The sequence below is a fragment of the Gallus gallus genome, chromosome 6 (genome assembly GCF_016699485.2).
Source record: "Gallus gallus isolate bGalGal1 chromosome 6, bGalGal1.mat.broiler.GRCg7b, whole genome shotgun sequence".
Lineage (NCBI taxonomy): Eukaryota > Metazoa > Chordata > Aves > Galliformes > Phasianidae > Gallus > Gallus gallus.
The window spans coordinates 34,497,455-34,522,537 of NC_052537.1; the positions used below are offsets into that span (position 1 = coordinate 34,497,455).

General features: G+C 41.2%; 1 long non-coding RNA gene across 1 annotated transcript; it reads left to right on the forward strand.

Moving 5' to 3' along the window:
• The first annotated feature begins 2,824 nt into the window (after positions 1–2,824).
• Positions 2,825–22,987, forward strand: LOC107053753. Its single transcript, XR_001467315.4, has 4 exons — positions 2,825–3,057; positions 14,231–14,498; positions 18,576–18,705; positions 19,955–22,987. It is a non-coding gene; the product is annotated as an uncharacterized LOC107053753 (long non-coding RNA).
• Positions 22,988–25,083: the final 2,096 nt, after the last annotated feature.

Below are 25,083 nucleotides of genomic sequence, written 5' to 3' on the forward strand. Positions count from 1 at the left end.
CCAAAGGAGGAAAGCAAAAGATGAAATACAGTGGATTTCAGGAGGCAACAAGCTCTCATTTATTAAGATCACAGGCATTTTACAGGTTACAAATCATAAAGCAGAAATAACTTCATAATATACAGGTCAGGAATGTGCCTGGGATATTGAGGAACTATTTCCTTGGCAATAATCTGCCACAGATAGTCAGGAGTGTGCATTTTCTGGCACAACAAATCATTGCTGATTAATTTTGTCTGCCTTTGTCTCAGAGAAGCAACAAGACACTTTGCCGTGTACACCACTCTCACTCTGCTTCCACAGTATTCTTGTTCAATGCATAATTTTTTTGCAAGATAGACCAAACACAATATGCTTTGTTTTGCCTCTTTGACATCGTTTTTGCCTGAGCTCAGCGCGCAGCGCCTGTGTGTGATGCAGGGGATGTGGCTGACACCCCCAGTGCCCCCAGAGGGGCTGTTGCACCCCTGTGTGAGCCCCACGAAGCCACCTATCAGCAGTGTGCTTCAGACACTTTAATTCTTCTTGAAGGGCTTGGGACCTTGTGGTTACAACTCGGTGCCTGAGCCAGCACACAACAGCAGCAGCCAGAAAGGAACTTTTCCTCTCTGGGAAATAGACCATCCACGTGGGGATGAACCCCAGTACAGGTAGTGGAAATCCCTACAAGGAGGGAAACTGGAGTTCCTCACTTGACCATGGCTGGATGCAGCCATAATGTGGAGGGAAGGTCCATAGCATTGTCCTCCCATGTGTTTCTTTATTGCACTGGATGGTGGTCTGCTGCATGGAGGGGCTTCCAGCATCCCCTGAAGGACAATTGATATGATAAATACCAAAGGCAATGTCAAAATCCATAGCTCTCCTAAACTTGATATCCACAGCTACGGAACATCAGCAGATCAGGAATGAGCTATCTCCAATGCAGGTGTCAACTTCTCTAGGCTCCCTGTGCTGCTGCATGTTGCCTGAGCACACCTCCTACTTTCTTGGAGTTCCTACAGGTTTGAAGAGATTCTCAGTCCCAGCCTGCTTATAGTGAATCACTCTGAAATGGGCTGTGGGGAGGATTTTCAATAAGTGAGTCAGGTGCAGTATGGCAGAGGCTCAGGAGAGCCCAGTCAGGTTCACTGCTGTGGTTGGAAAACAGCAGAAGCATCCCCAGGAGAGAGATTCTGGAGATTTGATCATCAGTGAAGGGCATTTCCATTGGCAGAAGGGAGGAAGAATAGTGCCCTTGCAAAATCGTAATTACAGGGTGATCAAAACCCCACCCTTGTTTCTCTCTGTAATGAGAGAAAATGAAGAAGCCCTGCTCCTGGGTCACTGCTTCTCTAGAAGCACAAGTGGGGAAGTCCCTGCTGCCTCATGGTGGCTATAGCAATTCCCATCTTACACCAGGAACCTGGAGGAGCTTTTGGCAGAAGAGCTTCACAACTGGGGACAATAGAAACCTGGCTAGGTGGTTTCTTTCTCTCTTTACCTAATTTATCTTCCTTGGGATTGAAGTCGTCATAAAAAGTAGTATTGTTGTTATGGCTTCCGCTGTCAATGCTTGCCTCCTATCCACGTTTCCCAAGCTCCCACCTTCTTCTTCATCCCTTTCTCCCTTCAGAATTATAAAACCCAAAACAGTGTGCTCATAACATTTCCTCCGATTCCCAAAAAAATGAAATGAAAACAAACAGCTAGCAGATGCTGATTTTCTCACTTAACTGCACATATTTTATAGCAATTCTCTCTGATTTTCTCCCAGGACATCCACCTGACCTTCCTTTCTCTCCAGTCCCTCTCAGTAGTGGCCAAACACTGCTAATCGTGTGATATTCAGCTCATGGAAATAGGCTGCAACTAAGAAAAATTTACCCTCTGACCTCAACGCCTTCACGCATACAATAGAGACCACGGCATGTCTTTGCTAAAAGGAATGCATTTTCCTTGGCAAAAACTGATTTTATACCAAACCAAATTAATACTATGAAGAGAATGTGGTTTTCTTTTTCTTTTTCTTATTCTTTTTTGTTTTGTTTTGTTTTTGCTGTTCCACAAAAGCAATACAAACAGAATTAAACCCATTCGGTGATTTTACAATGAAGAATGACAAAATGCATTTTCCAAGAATTTTGCAGGAAGTGGAAATGGAAAATGACAAGTATTTTTGCTTCTCTCCACAAAAACTGCAAGTGCTGTACAAGCACGAGCTGATGTTGAATTAGTGTGCTGTGCTGAAGAGCAGGGATCAGTTGGCCCAGAAGTTTCCAATGTTGTCCATAGACAGTATAGCTTGGAGAGCATCCCCGGAGCGCGTCCTTCCCCTCTGCAGGTGGGAGCCTGAAGTCTCTATGGTAACAAAAGTAATAATCTATGCGGGAAAATAAATAAATAAATAAAGTTTGGAAAAAGCATCGAAACAAAATGTAGAGTCCTTTGTGTTCTGGAAATAAGAGGAATCTCAGGCCAGCCATGAGCAGGGCTGTGTGCTGGGAGCTGGACGTGATGCGATGCGGTGGCTGAAGTGGAGCGTCTTGTTCACACACCAAGTCTGTTGCAAGATCTGGGAAAAGAACTTTTCTGCCTTTCCCATCCACAAAGAGCAAAGCTGATATTTTTCAGTCTAGATTGTTATTTTCTTTCTTGGATTAAGGAAAACAAAAATGAGAGAGAAAGAAAACCAGTGACTCACTGCAGTTTCTTTGCTGAAACACAGCTGCCCTTGTCACAGGAACAGGATTCTTAGAGCCTGCATCCAAAATTTATTGCAAAATAAATCTGAAACTTTTAAAAACAAGGAGGCTAAATGATGTTTCTCATTCTTTTTTAATTTGTGTTTGTGAGTGTAGGTCCAGACTCCAGCCAGGATCAAGGGTAGAGCTGGAAACTTGGGAGAAACAAAGTTCTTGTGAAATTTTCAGACAAATTTTGGAAGCCCACACAGCCTACACTGGTTGGACAAGCTTCAAAATAAGTACATGCTTCTCAAAGCTTTGATGCATCCGGACCTTTTGGGATTTCTGCCATTGAAGGTCAGCTTAGCTGCGCCCACACCACCACTCAAAGGTAATATTGCATTTCTTTGTCGGGTATTGCTTTTGGAAATGTTCAAAAAGCCCAGTGGTCCCAGCTCAAGAAATAAAAGGACTACTTACATGTATAAAACTCCTCCAAACATCAGTGATGCAATATTTTAATTTTAGGAAAAACATCCCTGCTTTGGCCTGATCTTTCTGCCTGAGAAACACTCAGACCTTGCTTTGGACTTGCCGAACCTTGAATTGCCACTTCTCTGATGCTTACGGTTTCCCCCAATAGCAAGTGCCATGTTTCTCCAGATGAACGTGTGCCTTGGCGATAAACCTATCTTGCTCAGGAAACCTGGAAACACTCACGGGATGGAGCTGTGTCTCAAAAGCCTAAAAGTCCGAGCTGCCTAACAGAACAACCCAAACGGCACCACAGTTCTCAGGAATAATGAGTGGATGTGCATGGGGAATCCAGGGGAGGGCTTCAGAGGGGGCTTCTGCTCATACTGACTGAAATAAAAGAAAAATGGTGCTGTGTGAGTAAGCCAAGTGTGGTCGGTGTTTGCAGCCGCCCCTTCATTTAATGAGCAAGCTCAGGAAGCATAACGTCCTGAGGGTGGGCAGGAGGCAGTGCAGGGGACAGCGTGAGATGGGAGGGAGGAAGGATGACCTGATTTTGCTTCCAAACTACATCTCTTTAACTATCTTTAGTTACATTTATATTTATACAATAGCAACTGTTGGGCTGAGATTTTTATTGTTGTTTTCTGAGTAACTTGAATTTCCAAGAGGTGTTGTATCTTTTTTTTCTAAAGACTTTGTGACCTTCTTCCGTGAGCCTATTTTCGACCAAGTGGAATGTCCCAGAGAAAATTCCAAATGGTCCTTAATACATGAACTGTTTCCAGAAAGGAGAAATTCTCAGTGGACTATGAAACTATTTTTCAATCATGGTGTATGGCACACAAACCACAGCTGAGGATTTTTTTTTTTTTTTTATTTCAGTAGGAAACTATTGCCCAGTGAGTTAAAAGAAAATAAAGGATAATGGGATTTTTCCGTAAGGCTGGAGCCGTTCACAGGGGTTTCCTCCCCACTAGATGTCACTGGAACTGTTTGAAATGTTTGGAACAAACAGCCCCAAACTGGCCAGGTTCAGAGGTCTGTTACAAAAATAAGACCTGAAGCAGGTTTCTTTAGAGCTCTGCTCTGGTTCGTGTGCTTTTCTCAGGTACTGGACTGGGAGATGGGTAGCCATAGGAAGTTCAGGATTTGGTACGGATTTGGGGACAAGGTAGGTGAAACTCATGAAGTTTGGCGTTGTGCTTGGAGATTACACTCTTCCTTGGGCAAGCCAAGTGGACGCAAAGTCAGTGCTTGGCTGCCACCATCGTTTGGCTGGGAGATGTTCAGAGGAAGAGCGGGGTCATGTGAGATGCAGGTGGGAGCAGCCACCTCCTCTTACAGCAGCCTGTGGCTGGGGCTTGGATTCTCATATAATATTCCGTAAAACCAGGGAAATTCTGACAGCTCTTGCAGTTAAATTCTCCACATCTCTTCTCCTCAGGAGTACAGATGTTAACTCCCGAGGAAAGCAGCTCCTCAGATTATTAGGTCTACTATTTAAATTCTCCCTGTAGTTCCAATCGACTACAGGAATCTTCTTCCATTCTTATTCAAAATTCAGTTTAGTGTGATTATGTGGCCATGCATCAAATATGGCAGTATAATATGTCCTTTCATCTACTTGCCATAATACATCCCTTTTAGTGCCACATAAATCCCTGAAAATATTGCTGTCTTCTGCTCTTGAGATTCTTCATGTGCCTCTTTGCCTTACTGCCTTCCTCTTCTATTGTTTCTCCAAGCTGAATTAATTCTTTTTTTCCCCCCAACCTTGCTGCTATGCTGTAGCCCTGCTTCTGAGCAGCCGCCATGAAACAGCAATACTTCCAGAGGAGGAGAGAAGCCAGGAAGATCTGTCCGAGCAGCTTTGACACAGCAGCTTTGACTACTTTCATTAATTAGTGCCCTGACGGCACCATTTCAGCACAACCCACCTGTAGGCACAGTTGGTTCATGCGACACACACACAACAAAAGAGGGTATATTCCCTTACACAGATGGAGTATTAAGTTGTTATTATATTAAGCCAGCAAACTTTCAACTCGCTCAATATTCAATAAATTTAAGAAAATGAATTGAAGTTACTTGCCTATTTTAATATGTACTCCTGAAGACATTTTCCAGTGTTTTTTTTTTACGGTTTAATTAAAGCCTCATGGCAATGGTATGCTTCTTTCTACCTACTATGCCAGTGGTTAAAAAATTACAGGGCTTCAAGTATCCTGCATGTCATTAATTGCTCTGCTGAAGATAAAAGAGCAGTGATGCTTCTATAGGAGCCGCTAGAGCAAGCAAAATTAAAAGTGCCCTATGCCCATGCCAGGGGAAGTGCCCGGAGTGGGGCTGCAGCCATCCACTGGCCCGGAGACTCTATTCGTGCCCCTCCCTCTTGTAGTCCATTTTGGGGCCTCATTCCTTCTGCCACACGTCCCGATGAGTGAAGGAGCTTCCCCGCCCCAAAACTTCACATTACAAAATAGTGAAATCCCTACATTAAGAAAGTCCTGGCAGAGTACATTCAGCGCAGGACAATGCAGAGGAAGGTTACAAGTATATTAGGATAAGGGCACTACAATTATATGAAGAAGTCTGGAGAGAAAAGATTACATTGTTCTGACAACAACATTTTTCAAACATTTAGACCTTTAATATCATTAATTTAAAGTACAAGATTAAATATTTTATGCAAATATTAGACAACAGCAAAGAGCTCCACATATTAGGATTTAAAACAAATTGAAAGCATGCAAGACATATTCATTTCTTAAGCAGTTTAGTTAAAAATCGGTATTGTCTCTATTAGGATTAACTGACAGTAACTCTTTGTGTTCAAAGGGATTTAACTTCACTCTGGTTTGTTTTTCAGATATCATTGTCCTCCAATAATCATGGATAAAGGGAAATGTAAAAGGACAGATCAAGTAAAAATATATCTTCACATCATAAACACAGAATTATGTTTAAATTTCATTACTAAATGGGATTTCAGCTTCATATACCATGCCTAATCCTACATTATAAAAGATGTATAAAACCTCTTGACAAATTCTAACAGACTTTGTGGAAGTTGCATATATTGATTAAAACATCAAGCAGTTACATACAAACCAATAATGAATTACTTCTTGTTGGAAGATAAAACTTTGTGATATTTAAAATTACAGACTTGAAAGTAAGTAAAATTACCCCTAATTATGCAGAAGGGAGCAACACCTTAGCAGTAAACAAGATAAGCACCTCAAACAGCACTAATAATTTTAATTAACATTTTCTAGTTTCCTTTCACCTCCTTTGAAGGTCATCTGCTACCTTCTCCTGGTACAACATTACAGCACAGTGTTAAAAACTTACATTCCATTACTAAACACTTTGATAAGCCAAAAAATACAACTTTCTGGGAGGGATTCTTTTTTTTTCTTAAAAAAAAAAAAAACCAAAACAAACAAACAAAAAAACAAGAAACAAAAAACACTTAATTGTGTGCAGAAGTAAATATTGCATTGTGCAGAGCTGCCAGGAAGGTTTCTGCAGTGAGCTGCCGTCAGAAGTCAGACCCCAGCAGCCGGGATTGGGCCAGACATTGGGGCCTGACTCTGGGCACCAGAGGAAGAGTTCTCCAGGGAGCTCTGCCTGTGAGCAGAAACCCATTCATGTTTCACGTGTAAGTTTAAAAATGAGGGCTATGTTCAAACTGGGGGTGTTCGGATTGTGAAGTTCAAAAGAAATTGAACTGTGAGCACCGAAAATGAAAATTTGGCATAACATGATAGTCTGTGCAGTTCTTGAGTTACTTTTCCTTGCACAGCAATTAGTAAATGAGTGCTCTGGAGATGACTCTGTTAAACTACTTCTTTTCTTCCTTAAAAAATCCAAAAGTTGGTAAGAAATGGGCTTTGTTATATCAGTGGGTTTGTTCCATGCCACAAATTTAATGTATGAGGTCACTTGGAATATAATGTGTAGTGAAAGAATCTCATTAGGCTAAAATGAATGTAAAATGTGTCAATTTGATCCAAATGAGAACTGTAGTAAAACCATGTTTGATGTTCATGTGCAATAAATCTTTAACATTTGTCTGTAAAGTATTAGAGAACCCATAGGGAAATCTCTATTTGTGATAACTGCACATTTTCAATGATTTTTCCTATAATCCTTTGTTGACATTTAGCATGTGGCAACGGAAAGGAAGGTCCTAAAATGAGAATTATTAATTATTATTCTAAGGTAAACAAGGTGGACACCTTGCCTCTGGCTGCCAGGGCTTGGGGAAAGGCAGCAGTTCTGAATCCTCTTTGTTGACTGGAAGTGGTCACTTCTGGGGGAAGAAGTCAGAAACTACCAGTGCCCTACCTGGCCGTGGGGTGACGGGCTCCAGTGGCAACATCCCTCTGGTTGGGTATATTTTGATATATTCATATTGTTAATTACTGTTGTATTTCAATTTTCTCTCTCGTATTTTTTGTTCGTTCATAATGGCTTTATGGTTCAGCGGACCGAAATGACTAAAATGAAAGATTTCCGAGATTTCTTCTGGGAGTAATTTACAAAAGACCACAATTTTTTAATTGCTCCTGATGTTTAGTTCTGGATATCTGGAAGAAGAGAAATCAGCCCAACTCTTTTAGTTGCCACCCCAACCGTATCAGAGACAGAGTTTTGATCTCTGTTGATGGGTTCTCTTCCTGCGGCCCACCATCCGTATTTTGAGAACTGGCTTATAGCAATGCCACGGTGTTTATATTTCTGCAGCTCACAGTTGCTTTCGCAAGAGAATTACAAACTATTCACGTCCTTTGAGGAGGCTCAGGAAATAATGGGTGAAATGTCAGAAACAATTAAGAAAAATGGAGGCATTTCATTTAACCAGTAGAAGAAATACATAACTTTTGCTGAATGGCTGAACTTGAAGTGCCACAAGATTGCTACAATATGAGCTCTGGCTCCTGATTATCATGAAGTTGTATAAAAAAAACAACCTTACAACACTCACATGCCAAAGGTTGCAACACAGTCTTTGGCAGGAAACACGAAAACGCTCCAGCATGGGAAAAGTCATCGAGCAAACTTGCATCTGTGCTGATTTACGTTTTTACAGCGAGCAACAGCCGCTTTCTGAAGGCAGCAAGTGACTTTAGGGCACGGTGACTCAGCCATGTCCCACAGACACTCATCCCCCGGCCATACCAGCCCCTGCTTGTTTGCCCATCTCATTGCTGCCATGCAGGGCCGTTATCAATAAATGCGGTGTTCTTGGCCGAGTTTTCTTTGGCTTGCAGTCTGCTTTACAAAACCACTGCATACTTGACAGTTTGCCCTAGTTCAAAATTCTTTGGTCAGAAAAAGCCCGGAGAATGAAACAGTATCTGGTGTTGTAAAATCTTGACCAGATTCTGAAATATTGCCTAAGCCCCTGTCAGCTCGAAGGTGATTTCTCCAGGTCATGATTTGGGGGAATTGATGGCACAGTGTGCAGCCCATGACTGCTCCGTCTGCACTACATCTTTGTCGGGAGGGTACGGGATCCCCTTTAGCACTTGCTGCTTCCCCAGCCCCTATGGTTTTGACAGTACATTTACTTTCCTACACAGATTACAAGTTAAACGTAGGAAAATGAACCAAGAAAAAACTTGTCTACCTACTGCATTTTCTTTTCTCTATTTCTGCCTGAGCATTTATCAATTACTCAATAAACCAGAAAAAGGTGCCACCTGAAGCTGAAGAAGAGATAATAATACCTGCTGCTTGCACTGAACTGCATTCTTCAGCTCTCTCAGTACTTTTCTGATGGTGCAAGTCCATTTTCCATCTTTTATGATTGGAGACACTGAGGCATAGGAAAAGGAAGGAAATAATGCACACGAGGTCAGAAATCCAAAGGTAAATCTGATATAATAGACAAATACCAATGCAGTGCTCCTCTTGGCTGTCCAGCAGCTCTAAAATTAAAAGCCATCACTCACGGCAGAAAGGGCCAGAAAGGGGGTGTAGTTTCTGAATGAGTCTTAAAACAATAAGGCTGGGGACCAACATAAAATTTGAATATTCTCATCACTGGACTACAGTAATTCATGTTCTTCTGTCAACAAGATCTTGACGTGCTTAGCCTTAGGCATCTGCTTAAAATCGTACTGAAGCAAAACACAGGCTTTGGTATTTAGCCAAAGAAGGGTGAGAGCTTAAGAAGAGTCAGACTAGATCATCCAGCTGTATAAATTGTAAGTTATTACATTAAAAGAAGTTCTATATATTTCTGGCATAAGCTCTGACTGTTACAGTTTTGTAGGGAACTGTCTTGAAGTTACAGCAGCCCTGCCCGTGCCTTCCTCCAGAGAAACTGAACTGGCCCCAGTAACACTTCCAGCTTAGAGACAACACTTAGAGTCTTAATTAGAAGGAAAAAGACCTACTTTTGCATTTTCCTTATCTACCCCAGGCTTTTCTGTACTGTGGTACTGTTTTTCTCAGAGTCTCAGAGATTCATCTAGATTTGGGCAAGCTGGGAACACCTGAAGTAGAAAACGTACAGACCTTAGGAGTGAGTCTGCAGGACTGCTTGGTGTCGGGTCTTCCGAACTGCTTTGATTTAGTTTGGTTTGGCTTGGCTTGTTTCAGATTGGCTTGGTTTGGCTTGGTTTTGCTTGTTTTGGTTTGGATTGGTTTGGTTTGGTTTGGTTTGAATTGCTTTGATTTGGTTTGGATTGGTTTGATTTGATTTGGTTTGGTTTGGGTTTGTCCAGTTTGGTTTGATTTTATTTGCTTTGGCTTGGCTTGGCTTGGCTTGGCTTGGATTGGCTCAGTTTGGTTTGATTTGGCTTGGTTTGGTGGCTCAGGATAGATTAATTCATTCAAAAAATGTTATTCTCTGAACTTCTGGGTGGATGGCAAGGGAATTTCCTTTCTGTGGGCATTGATTCAGCAATGACTCTGCATTGGTTGGACCTGAGGAGGCCCCCAACAAAGTCCTCTGGAGAGGCCACATTAGGATACCAAACATGCACCCACTATGGGAGCTCCTCGGCATTGTTGTGGCAAGGTCCTGGGGACTGAGCCATGCCTCTTTTGGCTCCCCAGAGATCATGCTGGAGATCAGGCATGTTGCTTTTAGTATTTCTAACTATTCTTTTCCCTTAGTCTCACTTTATTCCACTCATTTTGAAACTTTTGACAGCCTTTCATCAAATGCTTCTGACAAACTCAAAGCATATCTAGCATTGGCACTAATAATTTAGTACTGTAATTTTATGGGCATTTTAAAGTTCCTGAGTATTACTATTATTTTATGGAATGGTTTTTCCTCCTTTTCTTTGGTCTTTCTTCCTACGTTCGGTAGAATTATAGGTGAAATGTATTTCTTGGCTGCTGTTTCACCTTTTGTTCATACAGTTAAATATTGTACTAGCTAAGGATTGCACGAGGCCCCCACATTAAAATTTTATTGTATTTTTGTATTTATTTTTGGCCCAGATCGGGGGGCCTCTCAGGCTCAGGCCTTCTGTAATTTTATTGGTTTGTGGGTGGAGGAAAGAACAAAAATGAGGTTTGTGGCCAGTATGTTATCTTTGGCCGTACACATCTATCTGAGGGCCTGATTCTGCCCTGGTTCTTAAGAATGTAAATCTCAGGCAGCTCCATTGAAAACAAGACAAAACAAAACAACACAAAAAAATAAAGCGATGTAAAACCAATGTAAATTAGTTGAGAGTCACCTCTTTAGTGGATGCACTGTAAGCATTTTGCTATTTATGATGTAGCTGGGAGCAGCTGACTAGCCTCTCTAAAGATAAGAGCCCCCTATAACTCAGTGGAGGGCAGCTTCTTCTTCATTTTGACTAATGATTGCTAGCTAAGCCAAAGATGAAAATTGTTTTGTTTATTTTTTTACTAATTATTTTTAATGACTTCTAACTCCTGTAAGTAATAGATCTAAGAAGACAAAGCTCATCGAGATGAGAATCGCAGCTGAATTTTGGTGGCCTCACTACTGATTGAAAAGCACCTTGTTCTGCACTATTTTCAAGCTTAAAAACAATTGAATACAATTGCTAAAATACATCGGATCCAGCCTTAATAAGTTTGGGTTTTTTTTCAATTATAGAGAACTTTTCACGGGACATCACATCCTCTGAGGTCTCCCCTGCCCATCCTACAGCTCAGGGTGAATTGTGGCCATCACATCCCACACTCCTTCCTGCCTGGTTCACTGCCGTCACCACCATCGCTTTCCTCCCCCAAACCTGTCATTCTCTTGCTTCTTTGCACATTTCTTCATGTCAGGTCTTTGGCTTGGAAACGACTTCTCCTGTGAGCCAAACCTCCTTATTCTACACTTTAAAATCCTCATGAAATTTGGCTTGCCTTCCAAAGCTAAGCCTCAGCTCCCTTGTTACTCCTCTAAATATAAAACATTTTTATTGCATTAAGCTATGCTGAAAAAAAGTAGGGAAAAAAAAAGAAAAAGAAAAAAAGGAAAATCCCTGCACCAAATGTGAAGAAAGTGTTCAGCACAGCAGCAGATCACGTCTTTTTGTTTTGTCTTGGTATCATCTCATTTGCACATGCTCTGGGCTCACTATCTGTATTCCTCCTTGTGTGTCTCCTGCACTGAAAAGCCCCATAACATTTGCAACAAAAGGAGTGGTTTCCAGGCTGAACTGGAGAGTTCTGGAAATGGGAAAAGCTGCCCCATTATTGATCATGCTGCTCTACATCCTAAAGATAAACTTATATCCCAGGCTATTCATTTAGCATCTTTCAACTACGTTAAACTTCACTTTCTTATACAACTGAGGGCAAGTTTTGAAATTAGTTATTTATATTTTTACAGCTCCATTTTGTTCATTATTTCCAATGTAATTTTAATCATTTCAAAAAAGAAGTGTCTTAATATTCCCAATAATGGCACTTGTTAGTTTAAATATTAAAATTCACATTAGAAATTCCCTTGACTACATGTGCATTATTTGCATTATAGATTGGATGCGTCTCGGTGTCTCTCTCTATATGTATATGTTCATACACATGTATGTATTTTCCAGAAAATGCAGTTTTAAATGATCCTATCTGATCTGAGAGCACATAGCAAATGCCAAAGCAATTAGTGACAAACAAGGTCCTAACACGCCAAAATTAAAAGCTGCTAATTTTCAACTTTAAATAAATCCTTATTGTATAGCAGAAATAATTCTTCATAAAGCATTTCCAACATTCAGAGAGTGCTTTTAGGACATACAGCATTAACATAATTTTTTCGACTGGGGTTCTCACAGGACATCTGATGAAGTCTCTACCCTTAATTTTAATTGCGTAGGCTGCATTCTTAATTAAAAACTGTACAAATGGATTTTATGCCATGCCAAAAGAAATCTGAGTTCATTAGTTATAAAACCTTTTAAAAATTGATGTAAATATGTGAATTCTTTAAAAGTTTGAACTCGGAGTCCTCATTTTATGTTGAGTAGCCTTTTATCTAGAGAATAATAAAGCCAATACAAATTAAGATAGTCTGCGTTTTTCGTCGTCCTCTTTTTTTCTCTTTCCTTTTCCTTCGTGTGTGTGTGAGAGTTTGTGGGTGGTGGGAGTCAGTGTGGGGTTATGTCTTTATGTCGTTACGCTTTTCCTTGAAGAATCAAATTCATTTAAATCTAAACTGTGAAGAAAATTAGAGTGGGAAATGCACTGACCCCTTTGTACTGGGTTATATAAATATAAGTTCATATATCTTTTATTAATTCTTCATATTAAAATACAATCACACCATCTCAAGCCCATAAACGTAATGGAAATCTGTCAAACTGTAACTTCAGAGGAAAACTCTGGACATCACTTAAGGAAATATGTGCACCTTATTGATTTTTATTTTAAAGTACGTGAGTTGTTAATTAAAATGCTTTTCCATAACTTGACAAGCCTTCAAGTAACAAATGGGAAACTGCAAGATGTTCACTTACCCAAACCAGTTGCTGCCGTTCCCCTTGGCTGGAGGCTCCTCTGACTGCACCAACCTGGTGCTGTGTTTGGTTGCACAAAATACCATGTGTACAATCACAGGAATGGGACAGAAGTCAACTTTTCCTGTGTTTTGAATTCATCTGCAGCATATCATTATTAGACCCAACCTCTGTGCCCACCTTTGGGCACACCAAGCTGTGCCCCACCAGCAACCATGCTCCTATCTTTCATACCCAGGTTTGTGGCAAAGGGTAAATAGAAAAAGTGAAATTTAGACAATGGTATTGCCACTTAGCTTTCAAATCTAGATTATATAACAGTATAATAGGGAGATAAAAAAATAAAAGAGCAAATTAAACAATAAATAAAACAACCTTTACACAGAACCACTCTGTTTCTCTTCATCCTCTTTAGTGGTTTCTGCTTTTAAGCATCACTCTGCCACTGGATCTGACCGAGCGTGGCAGCAGGGGTGTTGAAATACCACATGAAAAGCTCTGTAAGTGCTTGTGACATTTACAATGGGAGCAGAGGCAGGAAGCACCAGAAGTCTCACAGGAGATGTGTTCTCATGGGCTTCTAACCCAATTTGGCACAGTGAAGAAGTTCAACTGGACAAGCATTGGAGTATTTTTTTTTTTAAGGAACATAGTTCAGTCAACAAAACCATTCTACCTTTTGAGGTTTGCCCACTACCACTTCTTACAGATCATGAAAACCATATTCCAGTATATTTAAATGTTTTGTGTTAGAAACACACCAAACTGGAAGGAATGTCGGCTATCCATCAGCATTAACCTCTGCCTTCTACCCCAAATTCAGCTACCCACTACAGCAGTAGGCTGAAGGGAATGGGGTGATTCATCATCAAACTTAGGCAAACAGACTTCTCCACATACACAAACTTCTTTTATTTGACTGTTTTACTATTTGAAATTTCTGAACACATTCATAAAGCTTACCATGAGAAACGAGCCAGAAGGAATCGCTGGATTTAATACTTTAAGGAAGCAGGCAATTGTAAATTTGCTTTAACAAGGTCCAACAGTGCTGCTGGGGCTGGAGTGAAATGTGACATTACAAACACCACCATGATCCACTTGGAAACGTGTGTTTTATTATTTTATTTTCCTTAGCAGGGAGGAGAGCCTAGGGCCAGACCAACTCGGAGACGTTGCATCAGCACGGCAGGTCAAGTGAACACCAAACCTGCAGCAAGAACAGAGCTGCATCCTTAGACTCCCTCCTTTCCAGAAAATTAAGTGAGGTCACTCAGAAAGCAGAGAAAGAAGAGGGGATGTAGACTGTACCCCATCCTACACATCACAGTGATTTATACTAAAATTAATGGCACTCAGCTGCTCTCCAGCTCCTTTCCCACAGCACCAGGAATGTCGCGCACTGGTAAGCAATGCATGATGTCCAACCTCGGCAAATACAGGAGGAGGAATATGAGATTTCCATAGGAGAACCATTACAATCTTTCAGTTTTGGTATTTGCTTAAGTTTGTGCTGGGTAAACAGGGAAACATGAGACACAAAATTGGTTTATTTCCCTTTCAAAATGCAAAAGCAGCTTCGTAAAGAGCGCAGTTCAGCCTGCATTTATCTCATCTAGCTTTAAGACCTCAAACTGAAATTGAATTAAATTCTATAAAGGCAGACTTGCTGTATGGTCCCAGAAGAAAATCCAGTTTCTGAACACTCAAAATATTGCTTTCAAAGAACAGCAAAAGGTTTCATCTGCAAAATGGCAGATGGATCCATAAACTCTTGATTCATGCACCTATTTCATAGCAGCCAACCTCATTTCTCCTGCGATAACTGCTCTGTGAATGAAACCACAACATGTTTGCTAAGCAAATCCTTGGCTTCTTGTTTATAGTAGCATACCACTTTTTATGCCAGCTCCATGGTCAACCCAGGAGTAAAGCAAAACATTTGTTCTACAGAAAAATTCACAGAAATGGACACAAACAGACCCGTATAATTGATAGTTTTATGAGATTGAACTCAGTAAATTTTTTTAATCTTATCCCTCTAGATCCAGTTTATGTGCACGTTTGAACAATGACTTCATATCCTTTCCAAGCAGAGATTCTGGGATGCAGTCTCCTCATTTGGCCAACACAAATCCCCAAGTGCCAAGAATTTCTAGTTTTGTATTTTGCATTATATTTGCCTTTTACATGATCTTTAACAGGATTCCTAGTCAAACCATTCAGCCAGTGGAACAATTCCACTTTACACCAAAGGAAGTTGTGCAAATCCCTAAAAAAAATTAAAAATATGTTTGCATTTTTTGTTATCTCTGTCTCTAATGCTACAGATTACAACTGCTAGACTTAAATCTGCATCTATCACAAAGGCATGACTTATGGAGAAGTTCACTGACTGAAATGTTTTCTTTGTGGGCCATCTTCACCAGCAAACTAGAACAGCTGCCTGAACTGTAGACACCTTACCATGTGTTAAGCTGAAATTAGTTCTCTGCTCTGCCTTCCCAGCCTCAAGGGTATATGAACTTGATACTTCATCGTGAAACTTTTTTGGGTGGGTTATGGGGGTATTTTGGCCACTACCTGGGAAACAGATACTCTTTTAACAGTTCTCCTGCTTCCAGCATCGTGTTGCATCAGGAAGCTGCACTGCTCAAGATAGGACAGAGCACTTTGTGGTCAGACAGGGGTCAGGTCTCTGCTAGGGGTTAAGGACCCTATACCAATTCCTACTAGAAATGGTGTTTTGCTGCCAATCCTGTCATTTCCCTGAACATTCCTCTGCCTGTGCAGGGTATCGCTGAGTGAAATGAAGGTGGTGGGGTGGTGGTCCTTTTATGACTGAGGACAATATGGGCGGTTTAGTGTGCTGCTAAGCCTGATGTAATTAGAGGGGGGGATATGAAAAAGAACATCTGGAAGGTAAAAATGTCTTGGAAGGAATTCACACTGGCTCATGTGGACATACTAGCTATCTATCGTGGTGTCTTTAACAAAGCTCAAAAGCAGCTTTTTTCCTTATCACAATGGGTCCAGGCCAAACAGGGACGAGCAGACTCTCTATTCTCCTTCTTAAACCACCCAGAAGTGTTTTAATATGCTGTTACACTGTTTTGATCATCACTTCAAGATTTTCTTCCTAGATATAGGGACACCTGAATTAATGAGGGGACAGTGAGATATCTGAAAGATAGGGGAACCAAACTTGATGTGCAGGTCAGTAAAAGTGCCATGCCACAGCCCAGCACCTCCAATCTTTGTGATGCAGAGATACGAGGTGGTGAATGTGGCTTATCCCAACAGCATCCCAACCGCAAACTCCGAGCTGATAAGCCTCAGAGCTTCTTAACATTTTCTCAGACTTCCTAGCTTGTTATTTCAGTTCCCAGACCCCCACCCACACCGAACCTATAAATAGATCTCTGTTTTAGAAAAAAACTGCTTATTTTGCATAAGATATCTTGTCTGGAATACAATTTATTTTTTATCACAATGAACAACCGTCCTATTGCACTAGCATGTATTTTTCCTTGGGTAATTAACACACCAATTTTGACGAGAGATATGCAGTGCAGATACAGGACATGCTCTAATGTAACCAACTGTAGTGTGTTCCAGAAATCATAAATACAGAGTTTCAGTACTTTTACACATCTGTAAACAGCACAGTTCTCTAAAAAGAATGTTACTTATTTTCTGTTGCTATTCTTTTAAGTTGAAGTGATATTGAAACCTTAATTATTTACTGAATTAGGCTGAAATCCTCCTATCAGCCGTGAACATTACCAAATATGAATGGACCGATGAGACCCTAAATCACCGACCCTAAAAGCAATCCTGCAATTGCACAAGAGAATCCTTCTAACCGGTGTGGAGAAGAGCTATCTCAGAACAAGCAAAATGTTCACTTTCTTATTTAGCATCTTCCTTCCATGATTCAAACTGGCACAAGAGCTGGGCAGCTCAAGAGAGAGAGGAGAGCGTGGCCACGAGAGGCTTTTAATTTATTGGCGGCTCTTGCCCTACTGTACAGCCGCTGCTGCCATTTGAGTGTAATGGATGAAACAGATGTTTGACACTGCAGCACCTCTTCATAACTTCACTCTTCAAAAACAGTTTTACAAGTGCTCGCTCGCGTTGGTTCCCATTCAGCACAGGAAACTGAGGTCATGGTGAAACATGAGGCCCGGGCAGGAGCCTGAACTCATGTGCACTGCAGCTGGGCCCGCGCCTTCCGAGCACGTTAGCAATTTATGAAGCAGTCATAATTTTCAACCTACAGACAAAGAAATAAAAGTGTTGACACCCGTATTGTAACATCTGTGAAGGGAAAAATACGAGCCCGTTGCTAAATTCAAGAATTATGGAGGGTTTCTTTTTCAGTTAATTTTGTTCATTATCAGACGTGATTATTTTTAATAGGGAAAAAAGAATCCTCATGTTTATGTATCAGTGCTGAAAAGCTACTTTCTGGATCGTAGTTTTCTCAGCGCTGCTCAGAAGCAATAATTTACGACGCGAGTGACTTTTCTGATATTCTGAGCGTTTTTATTTCCAGATGATTATTTTAACATATGCTCATCTTTGAATATGTCAAAAACTCTTCCCATGCGTGCAACACAGGTAATTTTGAAACTTGTTTTAATAAAGATAGCACAAGATCTGTGCTGTTGTATGTCTTGGTTCCCTTCTGCTCTCTTCCCCGGGAAAGCAATTAAGGTGTTTTGGTTCTGATATTTGGTACCTGATTTGGCAAATGATAGCAGAGCACCAGCCCGAGGAAGCTGATATGTGATGGGTTCAAAACACTGTATCAGGAGTTTTTCTCCTCCTGTAACTTCAGCTCCTTTGCAGCGTGAGTGCTCCGACAGCCTCGGGGAGTTCTCCAGCACTTCCCCCAGCACGGCTGCCTGCCTGCAGCAACCCGCTGCTCACCTCCAGCACCGAGGCATGCGAGGAGCTCCCGTGTCTCTGCTCTCTGTCTTGCACCTACCGTCGTATATAATTGCATTTCTGACCTTGTGCTTAATTAAAGTCAGCCCTTGAGTGACTTAGTGGCATGCGATGAAAGGAAATGTGATTTTATAGCGTCGCTCGGTTACAAACCACAGAATTATTTTTTAAGATGTTAAAATAGTGACAGATGTGCTAAGAACGAAGGTTTCTACAGTTAGCTGATACCAGGGGGTCCAAAATGCAGTTCGGTGGGTGGTGTTGCCACCAGGCAGGACACCTAGGCAGGGCAAACTCACAGCTAGCCCTGAAGTCTTGCTAATATGCGTTGTCCATGTAAAATCAGGCTGTTGTTATGCTGCTCTTCAAAAGCACCTGCAGAAAGTTTCACAGGACAGGGATCTTCATTTCCTTCAGTCCTTCAGGCAGCTGTAGAAGTTTCTGCCTACTGTAAGAGAAAGTGGCCGGTTGCACGGAAATTCCTTGAGCTCTTCTGAATGCTTATTTCTGTCTTTATCTATTTCCACAGAGAAAACCTGCACCCCTGAAAGCAGCACATCTTTCACAATAAGAGAATACTGAATACTTGCAGGCAAACACCGGACACCAGGCAGTCCCTCCCACAGCACCAAAGACTATTTGACACTGCTGCAAAGGAGGTAATGTGGTCTGATTGAGGGTCATGTACATTTTTGCAAGAAAAAGAGGAAAAAGCCACTGAAGGCAACCTCCATCAGCTGGACAAGAGCTCTCAGCTGACACATCATCCATCCTACAGCAGTTCAAGGCAATACCCACAATAGTCCAGCGTTGCAAGCAGCCTGTCAGCAAGCAAAATTCTTGCTGTGCTCTACAGTGTGGATACGAACTCACCTACTATGGCTCAGTATGCATTCATGCTGGCAGCGTAGATCCTTTCACCAGAAAAGTCAACTCTGCTGCCAGAGCAGCCCTGACTTCAACCAGCCTATACAAGGGGGGAAAAGTCATGCGTGTGGTTTATGGCTTTGTTTTCTCAACCTTTTGCAGTGGTGTGGTTGTTCTGTGTCTAACCACAGTCCCCAGCTCTAAGATGAGCTGTATGACGAAGTCTAACTTAAGAATTTTTCCTCTTGGCCTCTCTCTTCCTTTTGGGTTGATAAGTGAACCCGATGTGTGTCCCCTCGCTGGTGTGGAGCCAACACTAAATGAAGTCCATGCAAAGATTCTCTTGGTGGGTTTTCTGTTAGACGCATCCTAATTTACAACAGCGATAATATCATTTAGCTGAAGTGGTTAGCTTACAACATCTGTGGAGATCTCACAGCATCTGAAGGACAAGGCCCGCAAATCCTAGAATTTCACTCTAGGTGACCCTACTTGTGTGGAGCTAGAAAATGCATCAGAGGAAGAAGTTTCACAACTAAAGAGAAGCCCACATAGTTTGGTTTGTTTGGTCTCGCAAAAGCAAACAAAATAACTCCTTAGCAAACTTCATTAGAAGCCCAAGTATTTTTCTTATGGGAAAATAAGATTGTTCAGTGAAACTGCTGGGAAAAATTGAACTGACAGCCCAAGATTAAATTCACTTTTCTAATTCTGAGATGGCGACAAGTTTAACTATTCTGGCTTGGCTCAGATGGTTTGGGCTGTGGGCTAAGTCTGCGGTAGATATGAGTGTGCCTGGTGGGACGCCGGGTCTGGCCTGGAAGGGTGACCACAGGGTCCCTCTTTCCCAGCCTTGGGCAGAATGAACATAGTCAAAGCAGTGACCAGCCCCAAAAGCAGCATTTTGTCATTGTTCTGGAACAAACTGTGAAGTGGCTAATAAACCCATTTGGAAGAGCGCTCAGCCAAACCTGTATCAGGTAAATGACTATGGGAGGCAGATGACTTCTCACCCTACTTTTTTTTTTTTTTTTTTTAAAGGACATTGAAATGTGCACTCATCAATGATGACTTTTAAAGGAAACAATAACAACACCTTTCTGACCTCAAATTTTCTATTGGAGGATGAAAGCCCCACTGAAAATTCTTGCTGAAGAGGTCAGAGCTTCCGGACCTGGAGCCTGAGGGACATCCTGGGGGCTCCCACTGAAGGCATCTCCCATCAAAAGGGCCATAGAGATGGCATGGGCAGGGTGAAGCATATCCCCACCCAATCTCTTGGGTTACCTCATGGTAAACACTCTCACCCCTTTCCTTCCCCTCTAGCCAGCACTGGCCTGCACAGTGGGCATTTGCATGCTACTTAGCCATTTTTAATTAGATCCTGAAAATTCTTATATTATGTTGTACCTTTCCACCCTGGGTCCTCACTGACTATGGCCACTTGTGACATTCTTAGCCACTTGCTTTCATTCTTAGCACAGACATGAAAACAGATTTCTGTGTTCTTTGGACAAGTTATTAGGCTTACAATTAGTAAAGAGAACAATGTCAGGCTCTGTGTAAAAGTTACAAGTGTGAAATCGAGTTCTGCCAGTAAATTGCTACCTTTTCTTTAGCATTGCAAGCCACGCTCTCCAGTTTATTTGAACACATAAAATATGCTAAATGTTTAGCAGCACCACTGTGTAAAGAAGAGTTGGATGAAGTATATATTTTTAAATACAGTGAGTAATAAAATGTTGAGTAAATTCCCAAGAATATCATTTTGGGGCAAGTACAATAGAATGCTTAATGGCATATATTCCCAGGTCTGCTGTTTTTATTCCTCCTTTTCTCCCGCTTTAATCTCCTCACCCAGACAGTGGTTGTTGTTATGGGAGCTGCTAGAAAGGGCTTCATCCATAGACACTTCCAGCACCGAGAGAATGAGACGAGGAGCACCAGGCATTTGCAGTCAGTGCCTCATGTTTCAGCAGTGCACTGGGCACTGCCCTGTGCCCACCCCTGGCTGCGGTAGATGGCAGCGAGCTTCTGGGCATGCACTTGGGTGGTGGTTCATAAGGACCACAGGAAACAAGGAAAATTATAAAGCGAATGGGGGGGGGAGGGATAAAGGCAAACAAGCCTCCTTCACAAATTCATTTTCTCCAAATTTATTTCCTTTTCATTTAACTCGGTTGAGAAATGTCCCCCCGGACTTCATCAGAAAATCAATCTCCCCATTTAAAGTTCTAAATGCAGTTCTAAGCAGCTCTGATATGCAAAGCGGCGTGAGAAATCCAAACCCTCATCAGACAATCTGCACGTTGTTTGGAGCCACCGCTGCAGGTGAAGTCAGCATCACTTCTCTCCAGACCAAACTCTGTGGGCTGAATTGAGCCGATGCTGCCCAGTTCCTGTGGCAATTCCTGTAGCTGGGCTTCGGTATGCATAAACTCTCCACATTTAGGATATTACCCTTCACAGAGCAGCTTAATATTTCAACAGGCCTTTTTAATTTCGTAGCGCAAATCACCTTTTACCCTTTGCCACACAGTTATGCGCCGGGTAGCGCAGTGCGCCCATATACCCACTGTTTAGCTGGTTTTATACTGCTGGTTTGCAACTAACTGTCTGTACTTTGTTTCAATATTAAAAACTGTCTGCTGTATGGTAGCTCTGAGATCATGTTCCCAAACCGCTCTCAGTTCCTGCTGCCTTTCTGTGCTATCTATCCTGGAAATGGGAATCTTTATTCCATAGGCTCATAAGAGGGTAAATATACATTTTCTAATTCTAGGAGATATATTCAAAAGAAAAACAAACAGCAGATTCTGATGTTATAGTTCTCATATTTAGCCTGTATTTTCTAGAACGTTACTTTTTAGTTGTTTTAAAAGTTGTACTAACTGTAATCTAGGGAGACGTTACCTTCATTTTGAAGCATCAACCAAACACCATAATATAAATGATGCATATTTGTTATCTTTAATTGTATATATATAAAATAAATAAATAATAACTGGGTAGTATGGAGCAGTATATTTTCTATACTGTCTCTGAGTTATCAGTTGATACAAGACAGTGCTACCAGTACGATAGATGTTCAAACTGCAAATGTTTGGCACCAGGTAAAAAGTCTGTGGAGGGATGGAACAACATTGACTGCAGTTTGCTGGATCAGCTCACCTTGTAGTATGTCTGGGAGCTGAATTTTACCCACATACACATGTATATCACCCATTAATACCCATAGGCTGGAAGGCTGCCCTTCTAGAGAGAGAAATCTCAGCATCTCTAATGAGCGGCCAATTCCCACATCCTGTGGCATCTCCAAATGATATTTGGCAGAGATCTGCCTTTATGGGAGTTGTATTGATGGAGTTTTCTCTCCAAGCAGAGCAGCACTGGCAATATGCAGGGGATGAATTTCTCTTCTAATACATTTTCCTTTCAGGAGTGAAGACAGTTTTGGCCAGCGAACCAACTACTTCATCTGTGAGTGAAAAGCCCTGAAGTTACACTTTCTTTCTGTCTTTTGCAACCACTTTCTACATGACTGCCAATATCAATGGAAGCCAACAATTCACCACTTAAAGCGCAGAGAGGGGGGAAAAGATCAGTCCTCTACAATTTAGTCTTTTCTTTCTTTCCTGGGGAAAAAATAAGAAGTTGCCACATCATAAAGGAATGATAGAACTGCCCAAAGTAACAATGGTATGAACCGTTAATTATTTCAGGCAGTCCCTCCAGCAAGCAGTGACAGTCCCAGGCTGGGTCCCCTGGTTGGAACTCACACTCCTTCCAGCAACAGATTTCCTTGGTGAGCATCAGATCAGGTTCTTAAGGACCTCCCAAGCCACTCTCCTGAATATAAGTACTCAATAGCACTGCTGGAAGAACACAAGAAATTGATAAATAAATAAGAACTCAGAATATATGCAAATTTACAGGCATTAGAGGGATTTATTCTGTGCATGAATAAGGCCAAAGTGCAGCTGTAAATATGAGTAAGTTTATTTGGTTTTTTGCAATCACATTGGCTTTAGTTCTTAGCTCAGCTAATGGCAATTCCTAACACCAACAGTGAATAGCAAAAAAAAAAACAAAAAAAAAACTAAAGAATCATGTCCATCCAAATAGAACAATGCAGAGTAATCACTTTTTTAATACAAATTAAAAAGCCCTCTGTGTTAACAGTCTGTGTTATTCAATCTGCACAGAGAAATGCTTATCCTTCTATATTTATTCAACAGGATCCACAAAAATTGAAGATAATTTGGGAAGACTCTCTTTATAGTAACTAAAACCACTGAATTTAAATTCCAAATCTTGTGAGACCATTTCCTGAGTTTCCAATGAAAAAGCTTTCTATACACACAGAGAAATAAAATCATTAAAATGTTAATACAACCTATACAATCAAACAGGAGACCTCTTGGAGACTGGGTCAAAACCCAGCCATATAAAAGAGCCTTTCTTACAACAAACTCCCAGAGATTTTCATAATTTTCCTTTTCAGATGTCAGTATAATCTTTTGGTTTGGTTGAGTTAAATCTAGAGCAATTCTACATAATGAAAGGAAAGAATGAACATAAACATGTTTCAATATGACTTGAGGATTCCTGATTTCTGTTTCCTTAATAAGAATATTTTTCCTCATGGCCTGGGCTTGCATTCTTAAATATCTTGCCATGAAATAATGAGAATCTGAGGAGAGCAGGGGAATGAGAGTGGTTATTCTAGAAATTTCACTTAATTAAAGAGACATAAAGAGGTGTCCACCTACTTCATGTTATGAGCCAAATATCCAAATACATTACCTGGGTCAAAAGGTAAAAAAGAAAAAGAGAGTCATTGCTATATGTGAAGAGCAGACAGCCTCCTTTCACTTATGGGCACCAGTATATTTCAATAGAGCATACTACCTAAGGAACTGGAATCGCTGCGTTCACCAAACAGAGCACGTTTAACGCACACCTATATGATGCACAGCAAGTGTAGTGATGGATCTATGGGAAATATGTGTAGGCAGCTTCCAACCACTACGGTTTGCCACATCAAAAAGCCTAATTAAACAGTTGTGCTTGAACTGTGAATGAGTCCCCCACAAGTGGGACTCCCATGTCCCCATGGGGTTTCATGGCCATGGGAAGGACCTCCAACCTGCCCTGCACCATGCAGGGAGGGAGTGAGGTACCTGCAGTGTGTGGTCACGAAGAGTGGGGCAGTTAGCCCAGCAGGGACTGGAAATAGCTATGAGTGGGCACTGGGAGCTTAAAGCTGGCTCAGCCCTAAGCCTGGCCTCCTGTCACTCTTCCTCCAAAGCCATGGAGCCGATGCGCAAATGCATTTGCACTTTATATTCATGGCTGGTAACCCTGGTAGGTTACATGGCTCTGTGGCATGTTTCCTCTGAAACAACTCAGGCTCTCTCCTTACATGCTGTTTTGTTTGGATTTGGCCCATTCTCAGACTCCAAGATAAAATGAGAACATAATTCACGTATTAGCATTTCAAAACCTGTACAGCTGCAGAATGAGTAAACAGAGGAGTGAGTAATCATTACTAATCTGCACTGGAGAAAGAGTGAAAAAAAAAAAAAGCATATAATTTTGTGGTGTGTTAAACCCCCCAAAAATATGTTTGCACTTCTTAAAACATCTCAAATTCTCTCTTTTTTTTTTTTTTTTTTTTTTTTTTTTTTTTTTTTTTTTTTTTTTTTTGTAATCCGTGCTTTGGAGGTGACAGAGAAAAATCTACCTTTTAGCTGAACTAATCTCAAATAAATTAATATCCTTTTTGGTATAAATTTGTTTGGGGAAACTTGAAACTGTAGCATAACCTATTGATTACATTATTTGAATTAAGTTTTAGAAATCCTACAGCTGTTTGCTGTCAAAATTTAAACCTACTGTCTATTTTCAGCTGTGCACTTAATACACGTTTCACCTGGTGACTCAATAACATTTTAATATAAAAGTACATGATCGCAGAACATATGTTCAGTGTTCATACGAAGCTTAATAGCAACAGAAGGGGTAACAATTAACAGTTCTGTTTTTCTGGGTATGTGGAGTCCAATTTTAAAGTTTTTCCTGGGCTGCTTCCAAAAAATCTTTGTTCCTAGTGCCTTGACCTTTGAGGAGCTTGGAATCAATGAGGCACGTTGCCTTCCATAAGGGTG